Source organism: Lissotriton helveticus, chromosome 1_1, assembly GCF_964261635.1.
Source record: "Lissotriton helveticus chromosome 1_1, aLisHel1.1, whole genome shotgun sequence".
NCBI classification, from domain to species: Eukaryota; Metazoa; Chordata; class Amphibia; order Caudata; family Salamandridae; genus Lissotriton; species Lissotriton helveticus.
In genome coordinates this window covers 170,523,119-170,541,347 of record NC_136057.1, presented here as the reverse complement: position 1 = coordinate 170,541,347, position 18,229 = coordinate 170,523,119, and the positions used below count along the sequence as shown (strand labels likewise).

General features: G+C 50.5%; 1 protein-coding gene across 5 annotated transcripts in view; it reads right to left on the bottom strand.

Annotated features, from left to right (window-relative positions):
* The window catches only part of ST3GAL3 (ST3 beta-galactoside alpha-2,3-sialyltransferase 3), a 1,285,176-nt gene extending 1,267,214 nt beyond the window's left edge, over positions 1-17,962 (bottom strand). For 2 of the 5 annotated variants that reach the window (XM_078661230.1, XM_078660924.1), the window contains exon 1: positions 17,604-17,733. The gene's annotated coding sequence lies outside the window, so the exon portion shown is untranslated. Of the gene's footprint in view, positions 1-1,244; positions 1,334-17,603 lie in introns of those variants that run through there. The other 3 variants (XM_078661151.1, XM_078660849.1, XM_078661072.1) reach the window with 3 other exon arrangements.
* Positions 17,963-18,229: the final 267 nt, after the last annotated feature.

Below are 18,229 nucleotides of genomic sequence, written 5' to 3'. Positions count from 1 at the left end.
TATGAGTGACTTCATGAGGGTCACTCTACCCAACATTCAGGGTGTCACACTGGCGGCTCCAGCCGTAGACAGATACAGGAGTAAGTGTGCGTCAAGGACTGACATGGAGTAAGTAACAGAAGACAGTATACGTGACTTCATGAGGGTCACTCTGCCCAGCATTCAGGGTGTCACACTGGCGGCTCCAGCCGTAGACAGATACAGGAGTAAGTGTGCGTCAAGGACTGACATGGAGTAAGTAACAGAAGACAGTATGAGTGACTTCATGAGGGTCACTCTGCCCAGCATTCAGGGTGTCACACTGCCGGCTCCAGCCGTAGACAGATACAGGAGTAAGTGTGCCTCAAGGACTGACATGGAGTCAGAGGTATAGCTGCGTTTATGCGGGTCACACTGCAGACAGAGAAGGGCGCCCTCTTTTCCACGCCAGGCTGTGTGCACCAGAGGGCCCTAGAACGTGACGTCAGCTCGTACACAGCCACCTCTCTTTCGTGAATAGTGTAGGCCAGCGGCCACCAGTGTGCGCGCGCCACTCGCCACGGGGCTTGTGAACAAGGGGCAGTCTGTGCGCGGTGGGGGGCGGCCTGCTGCAGTCAGGCGTAAAGGAGCGGGGTGCGTGAGACGCACATGACAGAGCTTGCAACGCAGAAAGGTCAACTCTGGGAGGGCTCTTTGGAAAACTACACCCCGCATTCCCACCCAAAACCGCTCACGGGACCAGAGACCGTTCTGAAGAAAGCCTTCGTGAACAGAGGGCATTCACACGACGCAATATGGGAACCTTATGTACCAGACAAACCCCTGCCTCGCTCATCTGCCGTCGGAAAAAGTGAAATCAAAATCTAGGACTGTGCGAAACTACTGCTCCATTAGCAATTTTTTTTTAAGAATACGCCTGTGACAGTTCCACAAAGCTATTTTAATTTTCAATTTTTACCCTCGCAACCAATAAGAAACTATGAAAAAATCATAAAAACGGTGAAGTTTCTTAAAGAATCTAACAGATGTGAATTTCTGCAATTTCGCACACCCATACATAAACCCCTAGCGAAATCCAGAGTCTTGTACCGAGAGGCTGCTGCAGTATACACCATACACCTAGGGGCAGGTGTGGCGGGGCACCGCCCCCGGACTCCGTGCTCTGAGGGTGGGGCAGGTGAAGGAGGTATTTACAAAACACAGTTACCTGCATTTCGGAAGACTGCCAAAGCCGAGAACGCTTCCCTCCCACCCTCGTTTCTCACCTTTAGGGATCAGAGAAGCCGCTTGCCGGACGCTCTCCGGCTCCAGCTCAGACAGTGACACAAACAGGTATTCAAGGTAATATGGCGCTTTATCGCGCTTAGAGTTTCAGTTTATCTTCTAGACTGTGGTAATAATTAGCTAGAAATAAAATAGCATCGATCACACAGCTGGGCAGCTCTGTTTACAGCCTTCGATTGGCACAATTCTACCCAGAGTCCATCAAGCATTTTAAATCACCCCAAAACTAATGCCCGCTCTTTGCACATCCGACCAACGACGGCCCTCAGCCCTCACACCCCCACCAGCCCTGGCCTGGACCCGACACCATGAACCTCCCATCACAAGGCCTAGCTCAGACGCGCAGCAAAACATGGACAGAGTTCAAGAGAGCTGAGAGCACAAGGACGCACGGATGGGGACAGGACCGGTGCGTAAAAACTGAAAACAACCCGAGCAAGGACAGGCAGACACGAACAGGGCAAGGCAGCATGTACTGAGAGAGCAAGCAGCCAATCACAGCATGCCCCGGGAGATGCCCCCAAGATAACACGTCACCTCACTGCAGACAACCAGAGCATGTGTACTGCGCTCTCCCCACCACATGGATGGTTTACTAAAAACCTTGCAATGCAATCGGTCTCGCCTTTGGGACCTCATATGTATTCAGCTATGCAGCACATTAGCCTGGGTGCTGAAACATCTACTGTTCTTTAACATGGAGGGAAAGTAAGCGCCAAACTGCATGACACGCCAGGTATGGGAACACATGGAGAGAAATATTGCCTTTCAGCGGGTGATGGTATAGTCCAAAGCTTTGTTTTTAATATAAAATCTGGGCCTTTGTTGGTCATGTCACTGAAAATACAAGATTTGAAAAAAATATTTTGTCTACAGTGCTTGTGGAAGACAATTTTTATGGACTGGAATCAAGAGAATGCTAAAGTGATTCTAGTAGTTTGCTGACCTCTGCTGGTCGTTTTCTATCAAGACAGTTAATAGAGGCAGTTGAACAGAAAAAAAGTCCCTAAGCAGAAGCAGACCAGTCCTGGGGCTGATCTCCAGAGCCCACAAATTACATACACATATAAGTATATACTAAAGTATATACAAGAGGCCTCGAATGCTCGAACTAATGAGCCTTTCAAAACAGTCATTGATTGGCAGTTCTGCCATTCAGAAGCACTGGGCACCAGAGGTCTTGGCATCGCCAGTTTTAACAGTACTCCAGCTGCCTGGGAGCCGGTTCGCCCTGCTGGAATGACACTCGTGACACACAAGGCTCCACAATGCACAATTAACTCACTGCGCCATCTTGCAGCTCTCTAGATCCAAGCAGATGTCTGAAACTGTTTTACTCCCTTAGAAACCACGTTACTCCGTCCTTTCGCCAGCATGAAGAAAAACCAAAAAAAAAAGGGTTTGGGAGACACAACTTAACATCAGACCCAACTGGTGCACACAAACCAACAATACGTTCGCGTGGATAAAAATATACTTAAAAAAAAAAAAAGAATACAGTAAAATTTGCACCCATCAGCTTAATTAACATAATTCCCTGGTACACAGCTGTATTCTCGAGCATGCAATGTTTCAAACCTAAGCCTCTGTACAATCCACTTTATTAAACACAATCCGCCTTAATTCCTTTATTTATTTATTTATTCATTCAAAGTTTTATATAGCGCGAACAAGATCCTTACAGATATCAGAGCGCTTCACAGAGACAGGGGTGGGGCAGCAGGAATGAACAGAGATAATGGGAGCAGTATAATAGTCACAAACATAATAGGATAACAATAACGTACAGAAAACATATCAATATACAATCAGGTAAACAAGTAATATAAGACGGCACAAGTCATTGATCCCACTACAGAAGGGTTCAGGTAAACCTTGGATGTGTGGATGGCTTATACCAATTTCTTAGGATAGAGAGAACACGGGGTGGGGGAATCGGGAGGGTGATTCAATAAACCAAAGTGTATCATATATTGGTCGGTAGTAAGAGAGTAGCGTATTAGTGTCGTCATCAAGTAGGAGTATAGTGCCAAAAGACAAGGTGATCAATGATACAAAGCGATGCAGAGTCTCTGATCCAGCACCTATAAAGTTCAGGAGATCTTGGCCAGAAGGATGGTTTTCACCTCTTTCTTGAAGAGTGCAGTGGAGGAGATAAGCCTGGTTTCTTTCGTGGCTAATGCTGTCACACACAGCCAGCACACACAATTATTAGATGTGCACAAACAAGAATGTAATTGCTTCTAATGTTCTGCTGCCGGTGGTGTCCAATGCTCTGGGTTTGTAAAGGCTGCCGGCCAATGGGCGTGGTCGGGTGCACATTAAATGCACTAGAATTCCCTGGCCAGACTGCACAGCCCAGGATGAGTGGTCTATGGTTTGGTGAATGCAGTAATTCCAGTGTGTGGGAATCCACAATTCAATCCGACCCTTGGATTACAGAATCGACGAGGCATTCCGAGCTGGCGATAGAAACAGTCTGCCATTCCTGTTTTAAAAGACTCCCCACCATCCGTGCAGCTTAAAAGTGCTCTTCATCCTGCTACTGTGGATAATGAAGGACATATTATGGAATCGAAGGGAGAGGGGGGGGGGGGAGCGGCCGGGGAGGTTGATTTGTAAGAAGGGGGTTTAGTCCTGTGGTATTAAAGGCGTCTTTTGTTATTGCATAGATGTGTATCCAGGGGTTTGATCTCTGTATGTAGGCCATGTTGGGTATAGGGGTTTTATGATTGATGCTGTTTGCATTTGCCAATGTCCTTCCGATGCTGACTGAAGTGCGATGTTATGGAGCTGGTTCTTATAATACAAATATTTTTTTAAGTGCTCTTCATCGCACTGTCCTTGCCACGCGCCGTTAACCCAGAGGCCTCCCGTGATGGAGTGAGGGCGGGTGGGTTTTAAGTGTCTCGCTGTATTTACAGGCATGATTTATCTTTGCCTGCAGTTCCTTTGCTCTGCTGTGGTCTTCCTACAGCCGTGTTCAGAGACGGGGAAGCCCTCCCAGACCAGGCGGTGTCCCGTTTCCTTTGTCTGCTAACGCTCGGCCACTAGCCAGGCTTAGTCCAACCTATACAAGGCCTGAGATTCTCAAAAATCAGGCGTCGAATTATAGCTCCTTCTATTCGGATTAGACTGCTGGAGGCACTCTCAGCAGACACTGGAGTTCCGAATACTAAAACTGTAGAAACCTATGCGGAGAAGTGAAGCAAAGAGGGTCCCTGAGCCGTGCTTAATTTGAGCCGGTGGGGGCGGTACCGGCTCTTAGCTTTGGGGATCGGCACTTGTTTCACTGCAAGGTATATTTATACAAGAGCAGCAGAGGGAAAACAAACTAAAGGAAAGGATGGAGGAAGCGAAAAACGGCAACCCGTCACAAAGGGAGACAGTAGGAACCTACACGAGTGACATAAAGGACAGGGGCGTCTGGTAGTGGTTGAAACACTACCAGCCATGGTATTCGGTCCGCCAACGTTTGATTGCACGGAGCGCCTGATTCTGAGCACACCTTCGGGCACCGGCACTCACGGTTACACAAATTAAGCACTGTCCCAGACACAATACCCGTCTCACCAGAGGTAAGATTTTTTTAGAGCTGCAGCCTGCAAAGGGTCTACAACGGTAGTACAACCACACACACACATATATGGAGGGGGAGGGCAGGGTCTCGTGCATATATATATATAAACCTTTATACAGGGCTTTACGTGGGCCGGGACCTGCCCGTACTCAACACCCCAGTGCTTAAAAGCAGGCGAGACGGGCCCCTATGTGGCTCTCCATTTTTACCGTCAGTGTTGAGGGAAAAAAAAGCTCACCTATGCAATAGTACCACCCATCGCTGCTTTTGGTGTAACTTCAGTGAGACTCGTTTTTCAGTTTTATACAGCGCAAAGTTGGAGCGCTTTGCATGAGCACCAGTTACATTACACAAGGACACAGTCATGTTTTGAATCACAGGGTGTTGAGCCAACGTTGGACTCGAGTTTCTCAGCTCGAAAATCGGCAGCTCCAGCCTTACGGCCACAACCTCGCCCACAAGATCAGCAGCATTTTCAATATTATATACGAGCTCATAGTTGTTGCTTATTTATCTTGTGCAATTTACAACCAATGACAAAGCCAATAGTCCTGGCTTCTTGTAGGTGTAATGTTACTTGTATTATACACAGGACACAAGTCCTAAGAAAAGAAGTGGGGGGACGCTGATGTCACGACGGGAAGTGACATCACGAAAGGTGACTTTCACCATCAGACTCATTGCCTCCCCTCGCTCACCCGTTAGTTGCGATTGCATCAGAGAAGCCAGCGCATGAGCAGCGTTCTGAATGAGCTCCGATCTTGCCCCAGAGAGGCCAAAGAGTGAATGTGTGGCTCCATTTGCTCCAGTTATTGAGCTCCCGGTAAAATAAGTGGGGGGACACCGTCCACCCGCGTGGTACCCCGACTCGAGCTCTGATTATACATCTGTTCCTGGATGAATGGACAGAAGCAGCAAAAAACCATTCGGGCAGCACACTATGCTGAGCACAGATCTTTAGTGAAGGTGTTTTAAGCCACGCCCTTAATTACACAGGCCACGCCCCTAAGAGAGACCCCAACTAAGTTTCTACCTCCCACGTACAGCTCTGCCTTTATCACACACCCGCTTCCCCTCCATTCGCAAATTTCAGCACACAAAGGGTACAAAGAAGTAACAGTAAAACTCTCTCAAATTTAATAAAAGTAACATGCGCTAACAAATAAAACAATAACAGTACAGAAGTAAAGGTAAAGAGCCGCTAGTAACAGAACCAAAAAAGTACCCTCCATTGAACACAAATGGAAACAAATTAGCACAGACCATCATTCCAAAACGCTGGGGGCCTGAGATCCCTCGCACTTCTTCCTGTCACCCTTATTACCAGAATAAGGAGCTACTGCGCTCGCGCCAACGAGTATCACGCCCCCCCAGCCTTCAACATGTGAACGAATGTCACTCCCCCCAGCCTTCAACGTGTGAACGAATATCACTCCCCCCAGCCTTCAACGTGTGAACGAATATCACTCCCGAATATCACTCCCCCAGCCTTCAACGTGTGAACGAATATCACTCACCCCAGCCTTCAACGTGTGAACGAATATCACTCCCCCCAGCCTTCAACGGGTGAACGAATATCACTCACCGAGCCTTCAACGTGTGAACGAATATCACTCCCCCCAGCCTTCAACGTGTGAACGAATATCACTCACCGAGCCTTCAACGTGTGAACGAATATCACTCACCCCAGCCTTCAACGCGTGAATCACTCACCCCAGCCTTCAACGTGTGAACGAATATCACTCACCCCAGCCTTCAACGCGTGAACAAATATCACTCACCGAGCCTTCAACGCGTAAACAAATATCACTCACCCCAGCCTTCAAGATGTGAACGAATATAACTCCCGCCGGCCTTCAAGGTGTGAACGAATATCACTCCCCCCGGCCTTCAACATGTGAACGGATATCACTCACCCCAGCCTTCAACATGTGAACGGATATCACTCACCCCAGCCTTCAACGTGTGAACAAATATCACTCACCCGCCCTTCAACGTGTGAAGGAATATCACTCACCCCAGCCTTCAACGTGTGAACGAATATCACTCACCGACCCTTCAACGTGTGAACGGATATCACTCACCCCGGCCTTCAATGTGTGAACGGATATCACTCACCCCGCCCTTCATCGTGTGAACGAATATCACTCCCCCCAGCCTTCAACGTGTGAACGAATATCGCTCACCCCGGCCTTCAACGTGTGAACGAATATCACTCACCCCAGCCTTCAACGTGTGAACAAATATCACTCACCCCGCCCTTCAACGTGTGAAGGAATATCACTCACCCCAGCCTTCAACGTGTGAACGAATATCACTCACCGACCCTTCAACGTGTGAACGGATATCACTCACCCCGGCCTTCAATGTGTGAACGGATATCACTCACCCTGCCCTTCATCGTGTGAACGAATATCACTCCCCCCAGCCTTCAACGTGTGAACGAATATCGCTCACCCCGGCCTTCAACGTGTGAACGAATATCACTCACCCCAGCCTTCAACATGTGAACGGATATCACTCACCCCAGCCTTCAAAGCATGAACAAATATCACTCGCCCAGCCTTCAACATGTGAACGAATATCACTTCACCCAGCCTTCAACATGTGAACGAATATCACTTCACCCAGCCTTCAACATGTAAACGAATATCACTTCACCCAGCCTTCAACGTGTGAACGAATATCACTCACCCCAGCCTTCAACGTGAGAACGAATATCACTCACCCCAGCCTTTAACGTGTGAACGAATATCACTCACCCCGGCCTTCAACATGTGAACGAATATCGCTCACCCCGGCCTTCAACGTGTGAACGAATATCACTCACCCCAGCCTTCAACATGTGAACGAATATCACTCACCCCAGCCTTCAACGCGTGAACAAATATCACTCGCCCAGCCTTCAACATGTGAACGAATATCACTTCACCCAGCCTTCAACATGTGAACAAATATCACTCACCCCAGCCTTCAACGTGAGAACGAGTATCACTCACCCCAGCCTTCAACATGTGAACGGATATCACTCACCCCAGCCTTCAACGCGTGAACAAATATCACTCGCCCAGCCTTCAACATGTGAACAAATATCACTCACCCCAGCCTTCAACATGTGAACAAATATCACTCACCCCCAGCCTTTAACGTGTGAACGAATATCACTTACCCCGGCCTTCACGTGTGTGAACGAATATCACTCACCCCGGCCTTCAACGTGTGAACGGATATCACTCACCCCGGCCTTCAACGTGTGAACGAATATCACTCACCCCGGTCTTCAACGTGTGAAAGAATATCACTCACCCCGGTCTTCAACGTGTGAACGAATATCACTCACCCCTGCCTTCAACGTGTGAACGAATATCACTCACCCCTGCCTTCAACGTGTGAACGAATGTCACTCACCCCTGCCTTCAACGTGTGAACGGATATCACTCACCCCAGTCTTCAACGTGTGAACGAATATCACTCACCCGGCCTTCACCGTGAGAACGAGTATCACTCACCCCGGCATTCAACGTGAGAACGAGTATCACTCACCCCGGCCTCCAACGTGAGAACGAGTATCACTCACCCCAGCCTCCAACGTGAGAACGAGTATCACTCACCCCAGCCTTCAACGCGTGATCGAATATCACTCACCCAGCCTTCAACATGAGAACGAACATCACTAACCCTAGCCTTCAACGTGTGAACGAATATCACTCACACGGCCTTCAACGTGTGAACGAATATCACTCACCCAGCCTTCAACGTGAGAACGAATATCACTCACCCGGCCTTCAACGTGAGAACGAATATCACTCACCCCAGCCTTTAACGTGTGAACAAATATCACTCACCCCGGCCTTCAACGTGTGAACGAATATCACTCACCCCAGCCTTCAACATGTGAACGGATATCACTCACCCCAGCCTTCAACGCGTGAACAAATATCACTCGCCCAGCCTTCAACATGTGAACGAATATCACTTTATCCAGCCTTCAACGTGTGAACGAATATCACTCACCCAGCCTTCAACGTGAGAACGAATATCACTCGCCCCGGCCTTCAACGTGAGAACGAATATCACTCACCCCAGCCTTTAACGTGTGAACGAATATCACTCACCCCGGCCTTCAACATGTGAACGAATATCGCTCACCCCGGCCTTCAACGTGTGAACGAATATCACTCACCCCAGCCTTCAACATGTGAACGGATATCACTCACCCCAGCCTTCAACGCGTGAACAAATATCACTCGCCCAACCTTCAACATGTGTACGAATATCACTTCACCCAGCCTTCAACGTGTGAACGAATATCACTCACCCCAGCCTTCAACGTGAGAACGAGTATCACTCACCCCAGCCTTCAACATGTGAACGGATATCACTCACCCCAGCCTTCAACGCGTGAACAAATATCACGCGCCCAGCCTTCAACATGTGAACGAATATCACTTCACCCAGCCTTCAACGTGTGAACGAATATCACTCACCCCAGCCTTCAACGTGAGAACGAATATCACTCGCCCCGGCCTTCAACGTGAGAACAAATATCACTCACCCCAGCCTTTAACGTGTGAACGAATATCACTCACCCCGGCCTTCAACATGTGAACGAATATCGCTCACCCCGGCCTTCAACGTGTGAACGAATATCACTCACCCCAGCCTTCAACATGTGAACGAATATCACTTCACCCAGCCTTCAACATGTGAACAAATATCATTCACCCCAGCCTTCAACATGTGAACAAATATCACTCACCCCCAGCCTTCAACGTGTGAACGAATATCACTTACCCCGGCCTTCACGTGTGTGAACGAATATCACTCACCCCGGCCTTCAACGTGTGAACAGATATCACTCACCCCGGCCTTCAACGTGTGAACGAATATCACTCACCCCGGTCTTCAACGTGTGAACGAATATCACTCACCCCGGTCTTCAACGTGTGAACGAATATCACTCACCCCTGCCTTCAACGTGTGAACGAATATCACTCACCCCTGCCTTCAACGTGTGAACGGATATCACTCACCCCTGCCTTCAACGTGTGAACAAATATCACTCACCCCAGTCTTCAACGTGTGAACGAATATCACTCACCCGGCCTTCAACGTGAGAACGAGTATCACTCACCCCGGCATTCAACGTGAGAACGAGTATCACTCACCCCGGCCTCCAGCGTGAGAACGAGTATCACTCACCCCAGCCTCCAACGTGAGAACGAGTATCACTCACCCCAGCCTTCAACGCGTGATCGAATATCACTCACCCAGCCTTCAACATGAGAACGAACATCACTCACCCTAGCCTTCAACGTGTGAACGAATATCACTCACACGGCCTTCAACGTGTGAACGAATATCACTCACCCAGCCTTCAACGTGAGAACGAATATCACTCACCCGGCCTTCAACGTGAGAACGAATATCACTCACCCCAGCCTTCAACGTGTGAACAAATATCACTCGCCCCGGCCTTCAACGTGAGAACGAGTATCACTCACCCCAGCCTTCAACATGTGAACGGATATCACTCACCCCAGCCTTCAACGCGTGAACAAATATCACGCGCCCAGCCTTCAACATGTGAGCGAATATCACTTCACCCAGCCTTCAACGTGTGAACGAATATCACTCACCCCAGCCTTCAACGTGAGAACGAATATCACTCGCCCCGGCCTTCAACGTGAGAACGAATATCACTCACCCCAGCCTTTAACGTGTGAACGAATATCACTCACCCCGGCCTTCAACATGTGAACGAATATCGCTCACCCCGGCCTTCAACGTGTGAACGAATATCACTCACCCCAGCCTTCAACATGTGAACGAATATCACTTCACCCAGCCTTCAACATGTGAACAAATATCACTCACCCCAGCCTTCAACATTTGAACAAATATCACTCACCCCCAGCCTTCAACGTGTGAACGAATATCACTCAACCCAGCATTCTCGCTTTCAGTTAAAGCTGGGCAATTAACATTCATTTCTCTCCCAAAGTCACCATCCTTCATCAACATATAACTACTACGTGCAAGGCTTTAAGTGGGTCGGGTCCTCTCGGTGTTCAGTTCTAAAAAGCAGGTGCCGAGACAGGTCTCTATCGGGTTCTCCCATTTGTGACCTCACGTTCAGGGTGAAAAAAATTCATCTTACCTCTGCCGCAGTGCCATCCTTTATGGCTTTTTATATAACTTCCACACTGGCCTGTTCTGCCCTTTCTGATCCAAGGCCACACTGCGTCGACTCTGATAGGATGCAGCGCTGATGTAAAGGCCCTTTACACACAGACCAGCACTTGTTATGATTCCTATTTTAATCTTCACCCAGTCACCCATGTTCACATCAGCACTCTTCCTTTCGGCATCTCTTCCCACTTGTCTTGTCTGGCCCCCTTATCCACCCATTCTTCCAAGGTCTCGTGCTAGAACCCGTGCATATATCTTTATAGCAAGAAGGCGCCCATCAACCTCCACAACGAGTGATTAACTCGCTGAGCTAACTTGTAGTTCTCTAGTCTTGCGATATCCTCAACAGAACAAAACAGTAACGGATACAACAATGTCCGCCCAGCCCCCACACAGTGCCCGGGGGACGTCCACACGAGTCACCCCATCAGTGATGTGCCTACAACTGCTGTTGCCGGATCCAAGCAGCGTCTACAATGAAAAATTAATCTTTAGGTGGCTGTGAATTTAAAGCTCAAAGTCTGAGGTAAAACTAAAGCATTTCGTTTATTGTGTACCTCCTTAAAATACTTTAAAATCATAATGTCTGATTTACGCCAGGACACCATATAGCTCCCAACTGTCAAAAGCAAGAATTAAAACACAAAAACACCTCCTACTTCAAAACTTTTTCTGGAATCCTGTCTATGAGACATAGTTAGGATCATAATAACACACAACTTAACAAGAGGCACATCTGGGGCAAAAAACAAGCAAAGGGTTTACAGAAATGTTGAAGGAAACCGACTCGCTGATGCCTCCTTCGCTTTACTTAAACACACAAACCACAACAAAGAGGATGATTAACCACAGACTGCAGGTGGAAAGGAGACGAAAGATCAAGCCAGCAGCCACAAGTTAGCAGCAGTATGGCCCCTAGAGGAAAACACAGATACTTTCCTTACATTGTCTCTCACATAAAGTCACTGTGGACCTGGCCTACCAGGGCTTTCTGGGAATACAAAGGACTTTTCATTTCAACGCTTGGGTGGTTCTGCCACCCAGCCCCATCTACACTGAAGTTAGTCCGCCCTTTAGTTACCCCCGCCCCCTACGTGTTATGTTCCCTCTCCTCTGGAGTGTCCCTCCTCTTTCTCCACTACACGATCTTGCCCCTGATTCCCTCTGTTAACCCAGCATGGTGGCCATTAGTAAAAGTCCCCATGCTCCCCATCACTATGCCCCTCCCAGAGTCCACCCTTCTTACCAGCATCCTCCTCCTGCACACATGCGCTGCCTACCTAAGCTCTCCCTCTCTCCTACCCACCGACCAGTCCTCTAGGGCCACCTTCACAGCAGACCAGCCTGCCCCAATGTCTGATCCTCTTATTAAAGGTTCCCCTTTCCCCCATCAGTGCTCCTTCTCCTACCCCTAATATCCCACCCTCTTCTCGGTTACCCCTCCAACGTCCCCTCCCTTGCATCCCCCCTCAGGAGCTTCCGATAGAAGTGAACCAATCTTTCAAGAGACCCACCCAACCCCAACATTTACCCTCCACCATCTTGTTTGCCCCTAGGTGAATGCCTAGAGCGTCTTCCTCCTGCAGGTGCTCCCTTTCGCTAGGGACTCCCCACCACCAGTCTGTCCCCCTCTTTCACCAGGGCATGTCCCTCCACAGGGTCCTGAAGCCCTCTCCCCCCCCAATGAAGCTCCCTCCTTTACCTCAGACTCTGTGTTCGCTCCTAAGTTAGTTCTAAACTTCTCCCCAGTTACTTCTCATTCCCAGTAACTTCCTCCTAAAGCAATCCCACCCTAGAGACCGTCCTTCCATTGGTGCATCCTCTTCTGGGTTACCTCCTCCCTCTCCCTCCTAAAGGTTCCCAACCTGTAGAGGCTGTTGCTCCACCAGTCTGTCATCCTCTTGGTCCCCTCTGATCCTCTCCTCAGGGACTCTTCCTTCTCAGGGCCTCCCTCTTGAAGGTATATCGTCCCTAGAGACTGTCCACCCACCAGGTGACCCCCTCATCTTCTCCCTGAATGTATCCCAGCCTCAGATACAATCCCTCCTCTAGGTTATCATCCATCCTCCCCCCGTAGACTCTACTTCCTTGAGGTTCCAATCCTGAATTTATCCCACTCCCATAGACTGTCCTTCCACCAGTAGAGACTCTTCTGCATTACCCCCTTCCTCTCCCGCCTCATAATTTCTGCCTTACGCCGAGATACTATGTAGCTCCCAACATCCAAAGAATAAAATAAAAAAACTCCAACTTCAAAACCTTATCTGGAATCCTGTCTAGGAGACATCGATAGGATCATAATAATAAACAACTTAAGAAAAGGCACATCTGGGGCAAAAAACATGCAAAAAGTTTACGTAAGTGTTGATCGAAACCTCCAAAATCGCTATTCCACCAATAGTGTATCCTTCTATAGGTTCTCCCTCATCCTCTCCCATGGCCTCTACCTCCTCGGGGACCCCATCCTGAAAGTATCACACTCCCGGAGACTGTACTTCCACCAGTATAGACTCTTCTACATTACCCCCTTCCTCTCCCGCCTGAGGGCCTTCTTCCTGAAGTTACCCGCTCCCCAGCTAAGTGCAATTCTTCTTCTCAGACTGTGAATCCTCTCCTAGGTTAGCCCTCTTCCCGGGGGACTTCCCCCTAAAGGTATCCCTGCCCTAGAAGGTTTCCACCACTGTCTCTCTACCACTGTATCTTCCTCTAGGTAGTTACTCATCGTCTTCTCTTAAGGTACCCTCACTCCCCTGGGTCACCCTCCAGAAGGTATCCCACCTCCAGGAACTTTCTACCACTATCCAGCCATTAGTTTACCCTCTTCTAGGTCACCCCTCTTCCTCCCAAGTACTCTTCCTCCTGAAGGTATCCCATCCCTAGAGACTATCCCTCCACCAGTGTATCCTCTTCTAGGTTACCCCTCATTGTCTCCCAAGGTACACTCCTGACTTTCCACCACTAGTGTATCCTTCTCTAACAGGGACTCTCCCTGCAGAAGGTGCCCTAGCCCACAATTGTCCAGCCTCCATTAGAACACTAGAATGTTGGGAGCGCCATTGAAAACAATGGAGTGATCGGGATTTCTAATGGCCAGTAAAAGCCCGGAGCTCCAACATTTCAATGCTTGTTTACAGCTGCTGCTGAGAAAAACACGGCCTCACAGAGCTCAAGGAGATTTCAATCCCCTCGGGATCCAGTTGAGGCCTTTGTTTTACAAATTAGAACATTCTGCCCTCTAGGGGCGGAATGTTCTAATACTCTTAGAGCCCTTCATAGATGCTCTACCGGCCATTAAAGGCTTGCTCCTTTGTTAAATGCCCTTGAAGAGCACACCTTTGATGGCTGGTAGAGCCCGCTACGGCAGGATGTAAGGCCATAGTGTGTTCTCCTCTAGGCTACACTCTCATTCTCTCCTCAAGGACCCTGCCTCCTTAGGGCCTCCATTCTGAAGGTTGCTAATCCCTAGCAGAGCAGGCTTTAGCACTGGTGGCACCCGGTGCAGCAATGTTTGTTGTCGCCCCCCAATGGCCACCTCCACAACAGATTCCCTCTCCACCACCCTTTAACAATACTCCTCAAGTCTCCATAACCACTCTCTCTTAGATGCATTTAATTAGAAACATAGCACTACTCATACCAGTGTAGGGTGTCAGAGCACGTTGCATCACATTACACAGAGACAATCAGTCATTAGTTTGTAAATCAGTAAATAGAAAATGTTACATGAGCCAAAGAAGTATAAGGTGTAGGAGTGACATGTTATCCATACTGGTAGACAGTATAGCTTAATAGAGCTTGGTCTGGAGAAGCACAAATTCAGAATTTAAAAAGGAACTCCATTTTTGGGGGTGACCTAATAATAAGAATCTATTTCTACCCAAATGAACCCCTGTTACAACATTAATCTATGCTCTAATCTACACTTTGCATTGTGCATACAGTTCTTTGATAAAATTTAATAGCTCACTGTTCTATATTAGTATTTTAACTTATAAGTTGAGAATAAAAAAAGATGTCTATTTTAAAAACCGTAACCCACTATTTACATTATATGCACTTTGCGATCTGCATGGTACACATTCTTTGCAGCAGGCATATTAATCCTCTGCGCTACTGTATAGGGATTTAAAATATCAACTAGACAAAACTCTGATCTCTCTCCACAAAGAACATTATTCGTAGGCGTTATCTTGACATTTTATTCTTGCCTGGAAATTGCTGGAAGAAAGGAACTTGCCAGCAGGTGCTTTAAAACCATAATAAACTTGCAAACACGGCTCCCCCCTTTCCTAAATCAGCACCCAGTGCAGTGGCTCCGGTCGCACCACCCTAGATTCCTAGACACAGACCCTCCATCAGTGTTTCTCTCTTGGCTGTGTCCTCCACATGGATCCACACTCCCTCAGAGGCTCTACCATAGTGTTTTCTCTCCTGGGCACCCCTCTCCCTAGTATGTTCTCTTCTAAGCACCCCCACTCTGGGTACCCCCCGCCCCATCCTGGTGTTTTCTCTGCTGGGGTCCCCCTCACCCTGGTGTGTGCTCTCCAGGGCCCCCTCACACTGGTGTGCTCCCTCCTGCCCCCCCTTCTCTCCTGCCGCCCCCTCACCCTGGTGTGCTCTCTCCTGACCCCCCTACCCCTGGTGTGTTGTTTGCTGGCCCCCCCTCACCCTGGTGTGTTGTTTGCTGCCCCCCCTCACCCTGTGTTCTTTCCTGTGCCACCATCACCCTGATGTGTTCTTTCCTGTGCCCCCTCACCCTGATGTGTTCTTTCCTGTGCCCCCCTCGCCCTGGTGTGTTTGCTGCCCCTCCTCACCCTGATGTGTTCTTTCCTGTGGCCCCCTCGCCCTGGTGTGTTGTTTGCTGCCCCCCCCCCTCACCCTGATGTGTTCTTTCCTGTGCCCCCCTCACCCTGGTGTATGCTCTCCTGGGCCCCCCTCATCCTGGTGTGTGCTCTCCTGGGCCCCCCTCACACTGATGTGTTCCCTCCTGGGCCCCCCCTTTTCTCCTGCCCCCCCTCACCCTGGTGTGTTCTCTCCTGCCCCCCCCCCACCCCTGGTGTGTTGTTTGCTGGGCCCCCTCACCCTGGTGTGTTGATTGCTGCCCCCCCTCACCTTGATGTGTTCTTTCCTGTGCCCCCTCAGCCTGGTGTATGCTCTCCTGGGCACCCCTCGCCCTGGTGTGTGCTCTCCTGGGCCCCCCTCACACTGATGTGTTCCCTCCTGGCCCCACTTCTCTCCTGCCCCCCTCACCCTGGTGTGTTCTCTCCTGCCCCCCCCTACCCCTTGTGTGTTGTTTGCTGCCCCCCCCTCACCCTAGTGTGTTGTTTGCTGCCCCCCCTCACCCTGTGTTCTTTCATGTGCCCCACTCACCCTGATGTGTTCTTTCCTGTGCCCCCCTCACCCTGATGTGTTCTTTCCTGTGCCGCCCTGGTGTGTTGTTTGCTGCCCCCCCCCCTCACCCTGATGTGTTCTTTCCTGTGCCCCCCTCGCCCTGGTGTGTTCTTTCCTGTGCCCCCCTCACCCTGATGTGTTCTTTCCTGTGCCCCCCTCGCCCTGGTGTATGCTCTCCTGGGCCCCCCTCATCCTGGTGTGTGCTCTCCTGGGCCCCCCTCACACTGATGTGTTCCCTCCTGGGCCCCCCCTTTTCTCCTGCCCCCCCTCACCCTGGTGTGTTCTCTCCTGCCCCCCCCCCCACCCCACCCCTGGTGTGTTGTTTGCTGGGCCCCCTCACCCTGGTGTGTTGATTGCTGCCCCCCCTCACCTTGATGTGTTCTTTCCTGTGCCCCCTCAGCCTGGTGTATGCTCTCCTGGGCACCCCTCGCCCTGGTGTGTGCTCTCCTGGGCCCCCCTCACACTGATGTGTTCCCTCCTGGCCCCACTTCTCTCCTGCCCCCCTCACCCTGGTGTGTTCTCTCCTGCCCCCCCTACCCCTTGTGTGTTGTTTGCTGCCCCCCCTCACCCTAGTGTGTTGTTTGCTGCCCCCCCTCACCCTGTGTTCTTTCATGTGCCCCACTCACCCTGATGTGTTCTTTCCTGTGCCCCCCTCACCCTGATGTGTTCTTTCCTGTGCCGCCCTGGTGTGTTGTTTGCTGCCCCCCCCCCTCACCCTGATGTGTTCTTTCCTGTGCCCCCCTCGCCCTGGTGTGTTCTTTCCTGTGCCCCCCTCACCCTGATGTGTTCTTTCCTGTGCCCCCCTCGCCCTGGTGTGCTCTCTCCTGCCCCCCCCCCCCCCCCATCCTCTCCCCAGGGTCCTCCTCCTCAAGGCTTCCCACTCCTCCTTCTCGAAGTCCCCTCCTCTTGTCAAGTCTCCGTTGTCTTCCTCTGGGGCACCCTGCCCTATCCTATCCTCTCCCCCACCCCGGGTTACACCCCCCTACAGGTTCCTTCCCCCCTCAATGCACACCCCCTCCACCCACCAAGATGCCCCCTGTCTGGAGTGCAGGGCTCCCCCTGAAATTAAGTGCACCGCTTCCTCCCCACCCCCGGGTCCCCCTCCCCAGGCCCCCCTGCCCCCCCCCCCCGTCCCCTTCACCGCTCCTCTTCGACCCTCTGCCCCTCCCGCTCTTACCCGTGGGGGTCACCCTGCGGGCCCCCTCAGCCAGGTCAGTCTCGGTGTGGACCGGGGGCCGCACGGGGGGGCTGCAGGTCGGTGGGCGCCGCCATTGTGAGGATTGAGGACCACAAGAGCCCCCCACGAGAGGCGACCAATCAAAGCGGCAGGCAGAGAAGGGGAGCGCGTGATTGGCCAATCCGCGGGCAGGTGACAGCGACTCCGAGCCGACAGCCAGGAGACATCGCACATAACGGGATGCAAGGCGCGGGGAGAGTAAGATGGCTCTCTGCGGCTTCAGCCGCCCCCGCGCGCTCGCGGCAGAGTGTACACGAACGCCAGGCCTGGTCGGCACACTGCCGGTCACTCCGGAAGCCGCAGACGTCATCTTGGTAAAGTGTACAGAGGGCTGCTAAAGGACTACAGTGTTAACGTGCCTCTCTGCTTAATGTGCCCTCCGGCTACACAACACCGCTTAATAAATGTACAGCAGTAGATACAATTGTATGTAAATAACAGCCGTTATTTGTCACATTGTATAATGTTTTTCAGTCTGTAAATGTACTTTTTTTTGGGTAACTTCACTTTAATCGTTTATGCCTTGAAACAGCTTGTCCTGCGGAGATAAATGTATCTTACATATA